Here is a 15,185-nt window from a genome sequence, read left to right as displayed (position 1 = left end):
ATACTGAACTGTTATCCAAAATATACAAAGAGCTCATAAATCTTTTAAATAAAGAAAATGAATAAGAAATGGCAATAAGAAAATTAATAGCCTGATTAAAAAAATGGGTCACAGACCTGAACAGACACCTCACCAAAGCTATGTAGATGGTAGTTAAGTATATGAAAAGATATTTAACATTATGTGTCATTAGAGAACTTCAAATTAAAACAACGAGATACAACTATACACCTATTAGAATGCAAAAATCCAGAACATAGACAACATCAAATGCTGGCAAGGATGTGGAACAAAAACTCTCATTCATTGCTGGTGGGAATGTAAAATAGTGCAGGACTTTGAAATACAGCGTGGTCGTGTTTTATAAAACAAAACACACTTTTACCATACTATGCAGCAATTGCGCTTTTTGGTATTTACACAAAAAAGTTGAAAATTTTTTTGCTACACAAAAACCTGCACACAGATATTTAGAGCAGCTTTGTTTATATTTGCCAAAACTTGGAACCAACCAAGATATCCTTCAGTATGTGAATGGATCAGCAAACTGTAGCACATCCAGACAATGGAATATTATTCGATGCTAAAAAGAAATAAGTCATCAAGCTTTGAAAAAAACATGGAGGAACTTTAAATGTGTATTACCAAGTGAAAGAAGCCAATCAGAAAAGGTTACATGCTATATGATTCCCACTATATCACATTCTGGAAAAGGCAAAACTATAAAGATAGCAAAAAATGTTTTAAAGTAGTTTCTAGGAACTGGTGAGAAGGGAAGGATGACAGAGCACAGCGGATCTTTAGGGCACTGAAAACGTTCTGTATGATACTACAATGGTAGATACATGTCATTATTCTTTTGTCAAAACCACATAGAATGTACGTAGAACACCAGGAGTGAACCCTAATGTAAACTACGAACTAAGGGTGACTATGAAGTGGCAGTGTAAGTTTATTGATTGTGACAAGTGCACCATTCTGGATAGTGGAGGAGGTAGGAATAGAGCGTATATGGAAATTCTCTGCTCAACCCTTCTGTGAACCTAAAACTATTAAAAATAAAGTTTAACTAAAAATAATATAAACCCTTTCTTCATTCTTTAAGAGTTCTCTCTAACTTTAAAAGGGATGCAATCTTATCTAATAAACTAACTGGTACAACTGAAAACACTGTATATTTTATTGAATGGCTGGAAGACAGCAGAGTCACACAAACAACTTTCTATTGTGAAAAATATATATATACTTATTAGCTATAGGGGTAAAGAAAAAGGTTGAGGAAGATCTAGTAATGAAGGTGACACAAAGAAAAAAGAAGTGAAATAAAGGTCATGAAGGAAAGAAGTGATACAAGTCACTTATAAAAACATGAAAGAAGATGTAATGAGAGGTGAGGTTGAAGTGGCAATAAGGTAATTTTGGAAAAAGCAACAGAAATGACTTTGTCAAACCCATTCACTATTTGTTTGAGAATTATAAATTTTTACATGTGTCATTTGACTTCTCTAATTCTTTTATCATATATATGAAGTGAGAATAAGAATAGATGTTCTACTTTCCTGGGCTATGAGCTTTATAATTGACAAAATTCAAATTCCTTGAATATAGCACTTATTGAACAGCTCTGTAATTGTTCTCATATCTGTCTACCTAATCTAGCCTTGAGTTTCTTAGGAGAAGGGACCATGTATTCTCTCCAGTGTTTTCTTTAGCTTTCTAATCCTACCATCTTGCAAAGTGCCTGCCATGTACTACACATAGCCAGCTTCCTAAATATTCATTGAATACAAGAAGACAGAAGAAAGGGAGGGAGAGAAGGAGGGAAGGAGAAAGAAAACAGGAGGGAAGAAAGGAAGGAAGGAAGGAGGAAGGGAGCAAGAGAGAGAGGGAGAAAATAAGGGAGCAAGGAAGGAATGAAGAGAGGGAGGAAGGGAAAAAGACAGGAGAGAAGGGAGGGAAAGAGGAAGGAAGAGAAACAAAAAGAAAGGATGAAGGAAAGAAAGAAAGTAGGCTGGTTTTAATGATCCAAGTAAGAAAAAGTGAATGGAAAAAAATTCATCAGTACCTTAAAGTCCTACTCAAAATCTTACATCTAGAAGAGATAGATGACGATGGTTGAAAGCAGCAAAGATATATAATTGCCTGCACAGATTAATGAAGTAAGGATAAAAGGGACTCTCAAGTGGATGCAGGTGATGAGGTGTGCTTATGGTAATTTGTAAGCACATGTGCCTAATTTGCCTTAATAATTTAGCCCATTGTCCTTCAGGATTTTGAGGCAATAGATTATAATGTCCTGTGTTCCTATAAACAGATACAAATATTAATATTATTCTCTATTCCAAAGAGAAAATGAGTCAGTAATTTTTCCACATAATTAACATCATTCTATGAGCACCATGTTTTGAAATACCATTGACAAGAAATATACCTTTATTGAATACATTTCTAGCTATAAGTAGCAGTTTAAGAGGATGAAGCTAAAAACCTGCAGAAACACACAGCTCCTTTTTAATTTATTAAAAAAATTTTTTCTCTAATAGACAACCCTTCACCCCAAATTTAAATCTAATTTGTTAGCTTCTGACAGTTTATTTATCCACCTACCCCATTTTTTAACAAAAATCAATATAGTTCCACTTTTACTCAACTCTGTGTCTCTTTCACTCATATTGAAATATACAAATACTTTTTTCATCCTTTTTTGCAGACCCTATAGTTTTATTAGTTTTGCTTCAACTCTGCACTTTCTTCCTTTATGCCTTATTTCTTTCTTGTTTTATTTCTTGCATTCTCCTGTATTCCCTGATGGAAGGGAGGTTATCATGCCTGACTCAAGCACTTATGACCTGCTAGCCCCAACAGCTAAAAGTGATTTCAGTGAGGCCTTGAGCACAGATGTCACCTTTTGAGGAGGTACATATAGCAAAGCTGCAGCCTAGCCCTTGAGAGGAATACCGAATTTGAACTGGGGCAACCTGGGCTGCTCTCTTCTCTACCCTCATGCAATTTATTACTGCCAGCATGATTTCAACAAGGGCATCAAAAGAAAAATATGCCTTGGTGTGTCCCCTGCTTTGTCTGTCCTTATGCTTTTATTTTCAAATACTATAGAAGCCCCCAAGCTCCATTGTAGCTTCTCTGGCTCTTTATAATCTGAAATAAATTACTTTTTCTCTGTATAAAATGTCTTCCATGAAAAGGTTATGCTTTGTTTATTTTCATTTCTGGAGATTCCTACTGCTAGCATTAGTGATTTAGGAATAAATGTACCCAAACAAAATGTCTTTTTGTGAAGGCTTGCTACATAATTGTTCTATTCCTGTGAAAGTGCTGACCTCTAGTGTTCAGAACTCTCATTTGTTTTGTGTGTGTGTGTGTGTGTGTGTGTGTTTTCACTTCATTCTTATTATTTTCAAGCTTTCTTCATGGGTTTGGCTCTTGTATTAGCAGAATCTGGTAAAAATTCTATGTTCATCAATAACCAAATAGTTGCATTTTCATTGAATAACTGAATATAAAAATTAAGGTTTGGGAACTTTTTAAGATGTGACTTTTTCAGAGAGATAAATAGGCATTCCCTTTGAAGCATCTCATACTGAATGTAGTTCAAAACCAAACTCCACATTCCTCCTATAGTCTACAGCCTTTTTTCCATTTGTTCAGACTAAAAACCTTGAGTTAACCTTGACTTCTTTCTTTCTTTCATCCTATAAATCCGTGAGGAGACCTGTGGGCTCTACTATCAAACATACAGAATCCAGCCACTTCTCACCCCCTGCCAACAGTAACTTGACCCAAGACACAGGCTCTCTCCCCAGAATTATGGTGATAACTTCCTCACTGGTCTTTCTAAGGCCACAGCTCCCCTTCCACATGGAATCTCTTGGCATCAGCAGTCACTGTAGCCTTTAGAAATGGAAAGCAGATTATGGCATTCCTGGGCTCAAACCTTGCAAATGTCTTCCTACAGCTCTCAGAGAAAAGCCTACAAATCCCTGTCTGACCTGCCTCTACAACCCACCTCTCTAACCTCATCTTTTACAAAACTAATTCTCTCTCTCTCTCTCTCTTCTCTCTCTCTCTTTTCTCTCTCTCTCCCAGCCCCTACCCCTGACTCCACCCCCACCTCAAGAAGGCCATAAAGTTCCCTCCGTTTGACTAAACTTTAAACAGATTTCTTCCTACTCTAGGCTCCAGGCCTCCTTTCCTTAGAGCATTCACTTTAGAACACTTGTAATTGTAAATTCATTCTCTGTCCTTTTGAGATGGAAATTTTTTTAAAGCTTCTTGTTAGGTTTACAATCCAGGACTCTCTTTCTCAAGGACCTGGGAGCCATTCCTTTGAAAAGCAATCATGAAGGGAAACAACAGACCCTATCTGCTAGTTTCTGTGAGAGAAGGTAGGAGCCTAACTTTCTTCTGGCAGGACCTCCAGTCATAAAAATAAGAGAGTTTACTTTTCCTTTGTGAAAGGAATTATAAGACCAATTAACAGGCACAGGTAGCCCCTCCCTTCCTTCACAGGCCTTTGTTCAAAATGTCACCCTATAAGTAAGTTCCCTTACCCTACATAAAACAGCAAACTCGACCCTCCCCCCACCTGCCCCTTAACCTGATTCATCCTTGCCTCTGAATTTATCATCGTCTGGCTTTCTCCCCTCAGTACAAGGTACACTTCATGGGAGCACATACTTTTTTTTCTGTTTTGTTCACTGCTACATCCCTGACATTTAAAAAAATTTATTTTTAATTGACCAATGAAAAATTATATACATTTATAATGTGATGTTTTAATACATGTATACATGTATACATTGTGGAATGATTAAATCAATCTAATTAGCATATCTATCACTTCGCATTCTTATCATTTTTGTGAAGAGAATGTTTAAAATCTATTTTCTTTGAGCAAATAGACAACCTACAGAACGGGAGAAAATATTCACATGCTACACATTCAAAAATGGGCTGATAACTAGAATCTATATAGAACTCAGGAAAATCAGCAAGAAAAAAATCAAACAACCCCATTACAAAGTGGGCAAAGGACATGAACAGAAACTTTTCAAAAGAAGACAGACCAACCAACATAGGACAAAATGCTGAACATCTCTAATCATCAGGGAAATGCAAATCAAAGCCCCAGTGAGATATCACTTAACTCCAGTGAGAATGGCTTTTATCAAAATGTCCCAAAACAAGTGTTGGCATGGATGCAGAGAGATAGGAACACTCCTACATTGCTAGTGGGACTGCAAACTAGTACAACCTTTATGGAAAGTAGTATGGAGATACCTCAAAGAGATACAAGTAGAACTACCATTGATCCAGCAGTCCTATTACTGGGCATCTACCCAAAGGAAAAAAAGACATTATATAATAAAGACGTCTGCACTAGAATGTTTATGGCAGCAAATTCACTATTGCAAAGATGTGGAAACTACCCAAGTACCCATCAATACATGAGTGATTTAATAAAATGTGGCATATGTATACCAAGGAGTATTACTCAACCACAAAAAACAATGGTGATCTAACACCTTTTGTATTATCCTGGATAGAGCTGGAGCCCATTCTACTAAATGAAGTATCCCAAGAATGGAAAAACAAGCACCACATGTACTCACCATCAAATTGTTATTAACTGATCAACACTTAAGTGCACATATAATAATAACATTTATCTGGTGTCAGGCAGATGGAAGCAGGGAGGAGGGGCCTGGTATATACACCTGGTACGCACCAACTTGGGGATGGACACGCTTGAAGCTCTGACTTGGGGGGAGCAAGGACAATATACGAACCTAAACATTTGTACCCCCGTAATATGCTGAAATAAAAAAAAAAGAAAAATCAAAGGTAAGAACAAAAACGTAGACTCCATTAGAAAAAAATACACACTTAAGTGTATCACTCTTCTTTGCTTCCTCTGAATTTATGATTTAGCAACTTTATTAAAGAATCTACTAAATGGCATTTTAGAGGACATAACAATGAATAAAATGTAGCTCCTATTATAAAAGATGATTTTTTAATAAAATATGGAACAATTTCAAAATGGAAATCAGGAAGAGCTAACTAATAATAGCAATTAAAATGAGTAGCTGAGAGATTAATAGGGGTTCATCTTATTTTATTTTGGGGGGTATATTTTGAGAGGAATTTGTGAACTGCTTGTTAACTGGAAGATTTAGAAGAATATAAAATTTAAGGAGAGAATATTTACTGTACCTTGTTACCAAGATTTTCTCCTTGACCAAACTTTAGTCAGATTCCTATAGATCCTCTTCCAATTAGACCTTGACTTTTGAACTTCCATGTCCTTCTTTGCATTGGCTAATCTTGACAAGAATTCATCAAGTTGGTTTAGCCAGTGTACCCCATCCTTGACATCTGACCACCCTCAATATCTGATCAGTTTCCTCATCCTCCACCATCCCTAAAGAGATGCCTGATCATTCAGGCCTGTCTTAAACAAGAGTCCTATTAGGTTGGTTTAGCCAGAATCTCCTCAAACACCTAATGTTTCTGTTACCAAGAGTTTGGTACTTGTCCCCACAGCCAAAGGAAGAAGGAGGACAAGAGGTTTGAGGGAAAGGAAAGAGAAGTTAATTTGCCAGCAAATAAGGAGGGTGATAGACTATCATATTAAAGAGCCATCATCCTCCTTTTAAGGAAAAATATAGAGCTTTTAAAGAGGATTTTAGTTTTAGGCCATTGCTATTTAACTATGATTCATGGTCCTGGTCAGCATTATCTCCAGTGAAGATGACCTCATGCCCTTTGCCTGGAGGACAATTCTGCTGAGCTATCTCCTATGATTTGGAACAAAAAACAAAAAATCACTCCTCTGCCCCTTTGATTACTGGCTGCAGGCAGGAATACAGGTTTTAATTCCCCAAAAGAGTGGGGGAGGTTTTAAAGAGACAACTTGTAATACATTTTGCTTTTTTTGAGGCCCTTACTTCTGTTATATTTCTTTTTAGTATTTTTCCATCCACTGACCAACCCCCCATTCTGCTTCTCTGCTATGAATTCCCACTTTTATTCACTATATTTGGAATAGAGCACAATCTCTCTCCCCTACTGCAAAGCCCCATTGCAGTAATCCCCATACCTATTGCGACAGCTCTGAATAAAGTCTGCCTTATTGTCTTAACAAGGGTCAAAAAAAAACCTTAACACCTGGCCTACACTCCACTAATCACCCCACCCCAATCCCTATAAATGACATTATACTTCAGAACAAAGAACTGTGGTTAGCATATTGGTACCTAACTTATGAAATGCTGAAACGTTTCTCTCCAATTTAAAATAAAAATAATAAAAAGCTAGCATATAGAGAGAGCTTACCATGTACCAGATACTATTTAAAGCTTTATACATTATTAATCTTATCTATTCCTCTCAACTCTACAAGACTTTCGTATTAATATCTCTATTTACTTGCCAAAGGTCACATGACCACTGACAGAATCAGAATAGTTGCAGGAATGAGGTGAGGTCATTGATAAATTATAACATTAAAATTGTATAGGTATTAGATAAGACAATAAGGAATAGTTAACATAAGAAATGTATGATAACACTATTTTCCACCACATGGCCCCAAAATAGCTGTCTAAAGAGAGCTACATCATTACTATCCACTAACAGCTTGCCAGTGGGTTTCTGAGAATCTCAGGGATAAAGATGGTTTATGATTTCCTCCTCTTACAAGAGATAGTGAACTCATTCAAATCCTCTGACCAATTTGCAGTCCTTTATAGAGACCCTGTTGTCAATGGTAGAGTATCTTTTACTTTGAAAAATAATCTTAATTGCTGATCTTGCATCTGTGCATTGCAAAGCATCAAAAGGAAAATGTGAACTCTCCAGAATTTACAACACTTTGAAACAATGAAGAGGAAAATAAGTATTTAAAAACTGATTATGGGTTAAAACTATATATTCTAGAATCAGAAAGATTCAAGTTCAAAATAGAGCCTAACACTTATCAGCAATTGACTTAAGAAAGTTACTGAACAATTTGTAACTGCAATTTTCTCATTTATAAAAAGATAATAAAATGAGTGCATATTTGAAAGAATATTATGAGAGTTAAATTCAATAATCCTGTACGTGTAATTCACTTAGCATATTCCTACCATAGAACAAACACTCTATAAATGTTTGCTATTACTGCTGGTAACATTTTAATGAAATATAACTTTTGCTAGAGGCATAAATTATTATTAATTATAGCATTATGGAATTGGTTACAGTTTAATTTTTAACTTTAGGAAAAGCACTTAAGCTTGGCAATCCTAATGTAATTTAGTTTGTTTATCTCCTTAAAAATCATTTTGTTTAATTTTCTGATAGACTGTAAGCTTGTTGAAGTTTGAGTCCCATTTATTTGATTCAACAAATCTTTATTCATTGCCTGCTGTGTGTCAACCATCATTCTAGGTTTAGAGAAACCCATAATGAACTAAAAAGAAAAGACTTTACCTTCCTAAAGCTGTTACTCTCAGGGTAAAAACTGACAATAAACAAATAAATACGTACATAATATGCATATATATAGTTGAAGGGATATCTCCAATATCTTGAATTGGAACTGCTTTGTAACAGGCACCCAATTAATATGAATTAAATTTAATTTGATCATTTTAAGTTATGTTATTATGAGGAATATGCAGACATGTGCTGGAGTAAGCTTTTTCCCAACTCAGAAGAGCCAATTAGGTGCATTTCTTCCTAATTGTGAGATTAGTGACTTCACTTTAGTAGCTTTAAATTTGCCACTGTGGGAGTTTTTACATGATGAAAATAAGCAATGCTACAAAGAGAGCCTGTTTTTTCTGAGAACCAGTTTTTAAACATTTATCAGTATACCACTGGAGAAAGTCTGGCAAAGAGTAAAATCTGAATGTTTTGCACTTGTGAAAATAAATAACCCCTAACATATTGTATTAATATATTGTTATATATTAATATAATCATGTGTCAAATATTACATTAATATATTTCAGAGAGAAAAATTTACAGATTACATAACACAAAGATAGTATGAAGATGATTCAGAAAATACATACTTATGTAAATAGAATTATTTTTTTCCAATAATGAGTCACCGTGTCTTGATTACTTAGGCCCGGGGAAGAAGCATAATATGGATAACGCAGACCAACAACTAACTAATATATGTTATCTATTTTATTTAAAATATATCTTTTGATAAAACAATTTGTGTTTTTATTAGAATTCATTCAGTATGATGTTAAGCAATTTTATATCCTTGAAACATAATAACCCACTAGCTATGGAGGGAAAAAAGAAGCTTCTGGGTGTCAGGAGGGAGCAAATTTGAAATTATTTCCCTATGGAAAAAAACATGAAAATCATTTAGTTGACTACATGCAGAGCTGCAATGCCCTGGGCTAGAAATTTCCCAGGGCTGCATGCCTAGGGAGTATAAATTATTAAATCAGAATTTTTAAACAAATGAACACAAATTCTGCTGCAACATGTATTTTATTGTTTAATTTTTAGTGCTGTAATGTATCAAATTTATTTTGGTCTTATGTTTTAAAAATATATTCCTATCAAAATACTAGATCTAGATTTGTTTCTGAATCGACACTGTAAGAAAGGGAAACATTTATGCATCCTGAGTCACCAGGGTATCTCATACAGTAGGAGCAAACAAGTGTGAGAATTACCAATCTATTGTCAAAAATATCTTCAAACTGTATTTCTAATCCATGCTCCAGCGAAACATCCAGATTTTATATTTGGTTGCTGTTTAATATCATGCAAACCAAATGTGAAATTAAGTCCTAAGAGCAAATGCAGTCACATTATTTCTATTATATTGATCAGTAAGTGATGATGACCTGTCAGACATTTTTCAATGGTAACAAATGGGTACCATTTATCAAAAACCATCTCTGTCTCAGGCACAACTCTTGGTGCTTAATATATTGTCTCTAATATCAGGAAAGGAAATTATTATTACAAATGAGGGAATTAATGTTCAGAGAGATTAAGTATTTCCTCCAAGGTCAAACAATTAGCAAATGGCAAAACCAGGAGCCTAAAAAAGGCCCTCTGGCTCTACAGCCCTAGAGAGTTTACTGAATTTATTGGCAATTACCCAACCTTCCTGCTAAATCGCACTTAATTTGTTCTACAGCAGTCTTTCCCCTGGGAGAAAAGAACATAAACATCATCCTGGCAATAGGGGCAATTATCTCTGTAAACACCATCCAGCAAAGCCAACTCAAAGCAGATTGAATTGGAACCCAAAGTTCTCACTGCCTTACTGTGGATGATCTGTTTTGATTAGCTTACAAATGTTACAAATCGTCCTTTTGAGTGTATGCCAGGAGCCAAGTAGAAGTGGTGGTTTTTATTTTTGCCAAGCAGTTGAGACTCCAGGTTGTGACAAACTAATTGTAAGTAGTAAGAAACTATTGAGCTAGAACTTTCATTTCCACCTCAAATGGCAGTCTCTGGTAAAAGGAGCCAAAAGTCATTTCCAAAGGAAAAGTTGTCCATGGTAAACTTTTCTTAAAGATAAAATAGACATGTCCTAAGACTAGAGTTGGAAACAAGCTGAGTCCCTCAGGTAAATATAAGAAAAGAGAATTTATTAATAGGTAAAAATTTGTAGTAGTCATATTGTGAGGTATGTCCAACCAGGAATAATGAATTAAGCAAGAGAAATACCATGAAGACGTAGCGCCATAAGTGATAAATGCCAGAGGACTAGTACTTAATTTCTTATAAATGTGCCCTTGTTTATTTAGAAAGTATATTTAGGGAGTTCTATGTGATTTTAAGAGTGTAGCATGTTGGCCTGACTCTCTCCCTGCTCTCTCCTTTACCCAAATATTTGTGAGCATAACAATAAGTTGAGGCTTATCAAACTTTTAATTCAGTGATACGTTTGTAAATTTGCTATAACTCATGTATACATTCAGCAAATACTTTTTGTAAATTTTAAAGTTTTGCCTGTGACATTTAAGTGCTTCGTTTCTCTAAAATTTATTTTTTGTATGAGACTAGAGATCCATTGTTTTTTCTTTGTGGATACCCATTTCCCCAACATATTTTTATTTATTATTATTATTTTAACTGACATATAGTCATTTTACATGTTTATGGATACAGTATGATATTTTGATGTATGTATATGATTTGTAATGATGGAATTCAGGTAATTAGCATATATGACACCTTAAACTTTTATAAATTCTTTGTGTTAAGAATATTCAAAATTAATTCTTCTAGCTATTTGGAAATATGCAATAAATCATTATTATAATCACCCTATAATGCTATAGAAACCAGAACATGTTCCCCCTATCTAGCTGTACTTTTGTATCCATTAACGAACTTCTGTTTGTCCTCCCTCCACCTACCCTTCCTAGTCTCAAGTAATCACAATTATAGTCTCTACTTTTATGGGATCAACTTTTTTACTTTCCACGTATGAGTGAGAAATTTTGTCTTTCTGCCTGGCTTATTTACATAACATAATATCCTCCAAGCTTATCCATCTTTCTAGAAGTAGCAAACTTAGTTCTTTTTTATCATTAAGTAGTATTCCACTGCATATATGTATCACATTTTCTTTATCAATTCATCTATTGATGGACACTTAGGTTGATTCCATACGTTGGCTATTATGAAGAGTACTGCTAAAAACATGGAAGTACAGAGATGCCTTTGACATACTGATTTCCTTTCCTTTGGATATACACAGTAATGGGATTGCTGGATCTTGTGGTAGTTTTAGTTTTACCTATTGGAAGAAACTCCATACTGTTTTCCATAGTGGCTGTACCAATTTACATTCCCACCTACAGTACATAAGAGTTCCCATTTCTCCAAATCCTATTAGCATTTGTTGTGTGTGTGTGTGTGTGTGTGTGTGTGTGTGTGTTTGATAATAGCCATTCTAAGGAGGACGAGATATTGTGGTTTTGATATGGATTTCCCTGATGATTAGTGATGTTGAACATTTTTTCACCTAACTTTTGACATTTGTATGTCTTCTTTTGAGAGATGTGTATTCAGCTTCTTTGCCCATTTTTTTTTTATTGGAATGTTTGGTTTTTACTATTGAGTACCTTGTATATTCTGGATCTTAATCCCTTGTCAGATGAATAGTTTGCAAATATTTTCTGCCATTCTGGCTCTTCACTTCATCGATTGTTTACTTTGCTGTGCAAAACTTTTTAGTTTGATATCCCATGTGTCTGTTTTCGCTTTTGTTGTCTGTGCTTTGGAGGTCTTCTGAATAAAATCTTTGCCCAGACCAATGTGCTAAAGTGTTTCCTCTATTTTTCTTCTAGCAGTTTCATAGTTTCTAGTCTTATGTTTAAGTTTTTAATCCATTTTGACTTTATTTTTGTATATGATAAGAAATAGGGGTCTAGTTTCTTTTCTTTCTTTCTTTTTTTTTTTTGTATATGGACATCCAGCTTTTCCAGAACCATTTATTGGAGAAACTGTTATTTCCCCAATGAATGTTCTTGGCACATTTGCTGAAAATCAATTGGATATAAAAATGTGAATTTATTATTTCTGGGTTCTCTATTCTGTGGGTCTATGCCCAACACATTTATCTAATAGTCTCTCCTTCACAGATCTGCAATACCACCTCTGCTATGTGTCAGTTTATGTAAATACATAAGTTTATGTCCTGAGGTCTCTATTATCTTCCATTTTACCTCAAATAATAATAGCAATGTCAATACTCTGCTGTAACAAATATTAAATATAGCTTTATAATATTAGATAGCTTGAGGATAAGTATTGATATCTCACAGGCCAACTCCCTACACTTTACTCTTGTTAGTAGTGTCTTGACTATTCTTAAAGCTTTGAAATTTTATATAATTTTAAAATAATCTCATCAAGCTTCATGAAAAAAAGCCTGTTAGAATTTTTGTCAACATGACATTGAATAGGTAAATTTGCAGATAATTAACTTTTATTATTGTTTTATGAGATGAAGTCCTCCTCTGCTGCCCAGGCTGTAATGCAGTGGCACAATCCAAATATAGCTCATTGCAGCCTTGAACTACTGGGCTCAAGTCATTCTCCTGCCTCAGCCTCCTGAGTAACTGGGATTACAGGTGTGAACCACCACACCAGACAACATTTTTAATATATTGTCTATCCATGAGTATGCTATGGCACTCCATTTGTTTGTTGACTTTCATTAAAGTTTTATAGATTCTGCACAAAACCTTTTCACATCATTGTTAGTTTTATTCCTAGTTGCCTTATATTTTTGTTGCATTTATAAATGTATTATTTTTGCTTATGTTGCTTGTTCTAAATATCTGTTAGTATATAAAAATACAATTGACTTTTATCAATCTTATATGTAAAACTAGCTAACTTCCCTTGATAAATATAATAATTTGTCCATAAATATTTGAGGATTTCTATATAGACAAATATATCACCTAAGAATAATAACATTTATTTTCTTAATTATAATTGTTACAGGGTTTATTACATTTTCTCATCTTACTATGAGAGACTGTTAGTAAAATGGTGATTCAAGCAATGACAGTAAGCAGCCTTGTTTTGATATTCAATTTAAAGGTAAATTTTTAGAATTCACAATTAACTCTATTTGTTGTAGGATTTTATGGATACCCTTCATCAGTTTAAGAAAGATTCCTTTCACTCTTAGTTTGCTCCAGGTGCCTGGGTTTAGGCTTGAAGTTTGTTAGAACGTACTGATAACGTAGACTCAGGCTCAGAAGAAAAAAACTAGGTCTTTAGAATCTCTGAGAGAAGAAAATATATATCAACACTGTCTCTGACTGTAGAGCAAGGGTTCTTTTTCTAGTTCCCTCCTTCCTAGTCACTCTTAAGAGATCCTGTTTTTTTTGGGGGGGGGTTACAATTCTATGCCCCACCTTGTCCATGTGCTAGATATTCCTCCCATCTATGGACCCCTAAAGCTCAAAATCTATACCAGGTATTTTCAGATACCTCAGGGCAAACATGAGCTCTGAGGCTTCTTTACTCTTGGGGATTCCCTCTTGTCATTCTAGCCTCTGAGGAAATCCCTTTCCCACCCACCTATTCAGACATACACTGAAAAAGGTATTTTTGTTTGACATTGTTTTATTTCTAACTGTATTTGAGTGGGATATTCCAGGAAAAATTTCTCTGAGTATATAGTTTACCATACTGCTTGAAACTGAAGGCTCATGTTTTCATTCTTTACAAATATTTATAATTATTTTTTTCATAGCAGCTACAATTTACTGGGCAATAAGTACTATGTGCCAAGCACTAAGATCTATTTGTCTATCTATCCATTTATTACCTTATTTTTACAACAAATAGTAATTTGATACAGGAGTAAAGTAGCATTGAAATAATTGAGAAAAAAATGACCACTTAAGAGTGTCACTTATACTGTCTCTAGTATGAACTATAAATGCATTCTAGATATTAGTCTTATTTTCTTCCAGATTTTTTATATTAGAGATTAGATGATACACTAAACATATTTGAATAACTTGCCCAAATCACTCTTTGGTCAATAGCAAAGAACAATGGCATGCATTACTTTTTGCCCAAGGCTTCTTTAATAATGACAGTGATTCCATATTACAGTAGTTTCTTAAATTACCTATGGAGCATAGAATCAAAAAAATGGAAACATTCACCATCTCAAATAGTCTAGAAATGTAATTAACACTGCCCTCCCCCCCCCCCAGCTCTTTTACTAGGATGACAAACCCCTGGCAAAAAGCCAGACTCTTGTGATAGCTAGTCTTCCTTGTTCTATCCATGACTTGGATAATAAAGAACACCAGAAACAATCAGTGTGAAAAAAATTTTTTTTACTATTTTTTAAATTTCAGAATATTACAGGAGTACAAATGTGAAAATTTCATGTTACAGAATTGATAGGAAAAGATGAGAATTAGATAGAAACTGTTGTTCTTTTGCCCTTTTATTTTTGTTGTTGCTGTGATTGCCTTTGGGGTCTTCTTCATAAATTCTTTGCCTAGGCAATATCTAGAAGAGTATTTCCAACGTTTTCCTCTGGAATTCTAATAGTTTCACACTTTAGGTTTAAGTCTGTTACCCAGCGTGAGTTGATTTTAGTGAGAGGTGAGAGGTGTGGATCCTGCTTCAGTCTTTCTACATGT

Source organism: Microcebus murinus, chromosome 10, assembly GCF_040939455.1.
Source record: "Microcebus murinus isolate Inina chromosome 10, M.murinus_Inina_mat1.0, whole genome shotgun sequence".
In the NCBI taxonomy this organism is placed as follows: Eukaryota; Metazoa; Chordata; class Mammalia; order Primates; family Cheirogaleidae; genus Microcebus; species Microcebus murinus.
Note: the sequence above shows the minus strand (reverse complement) of the source record.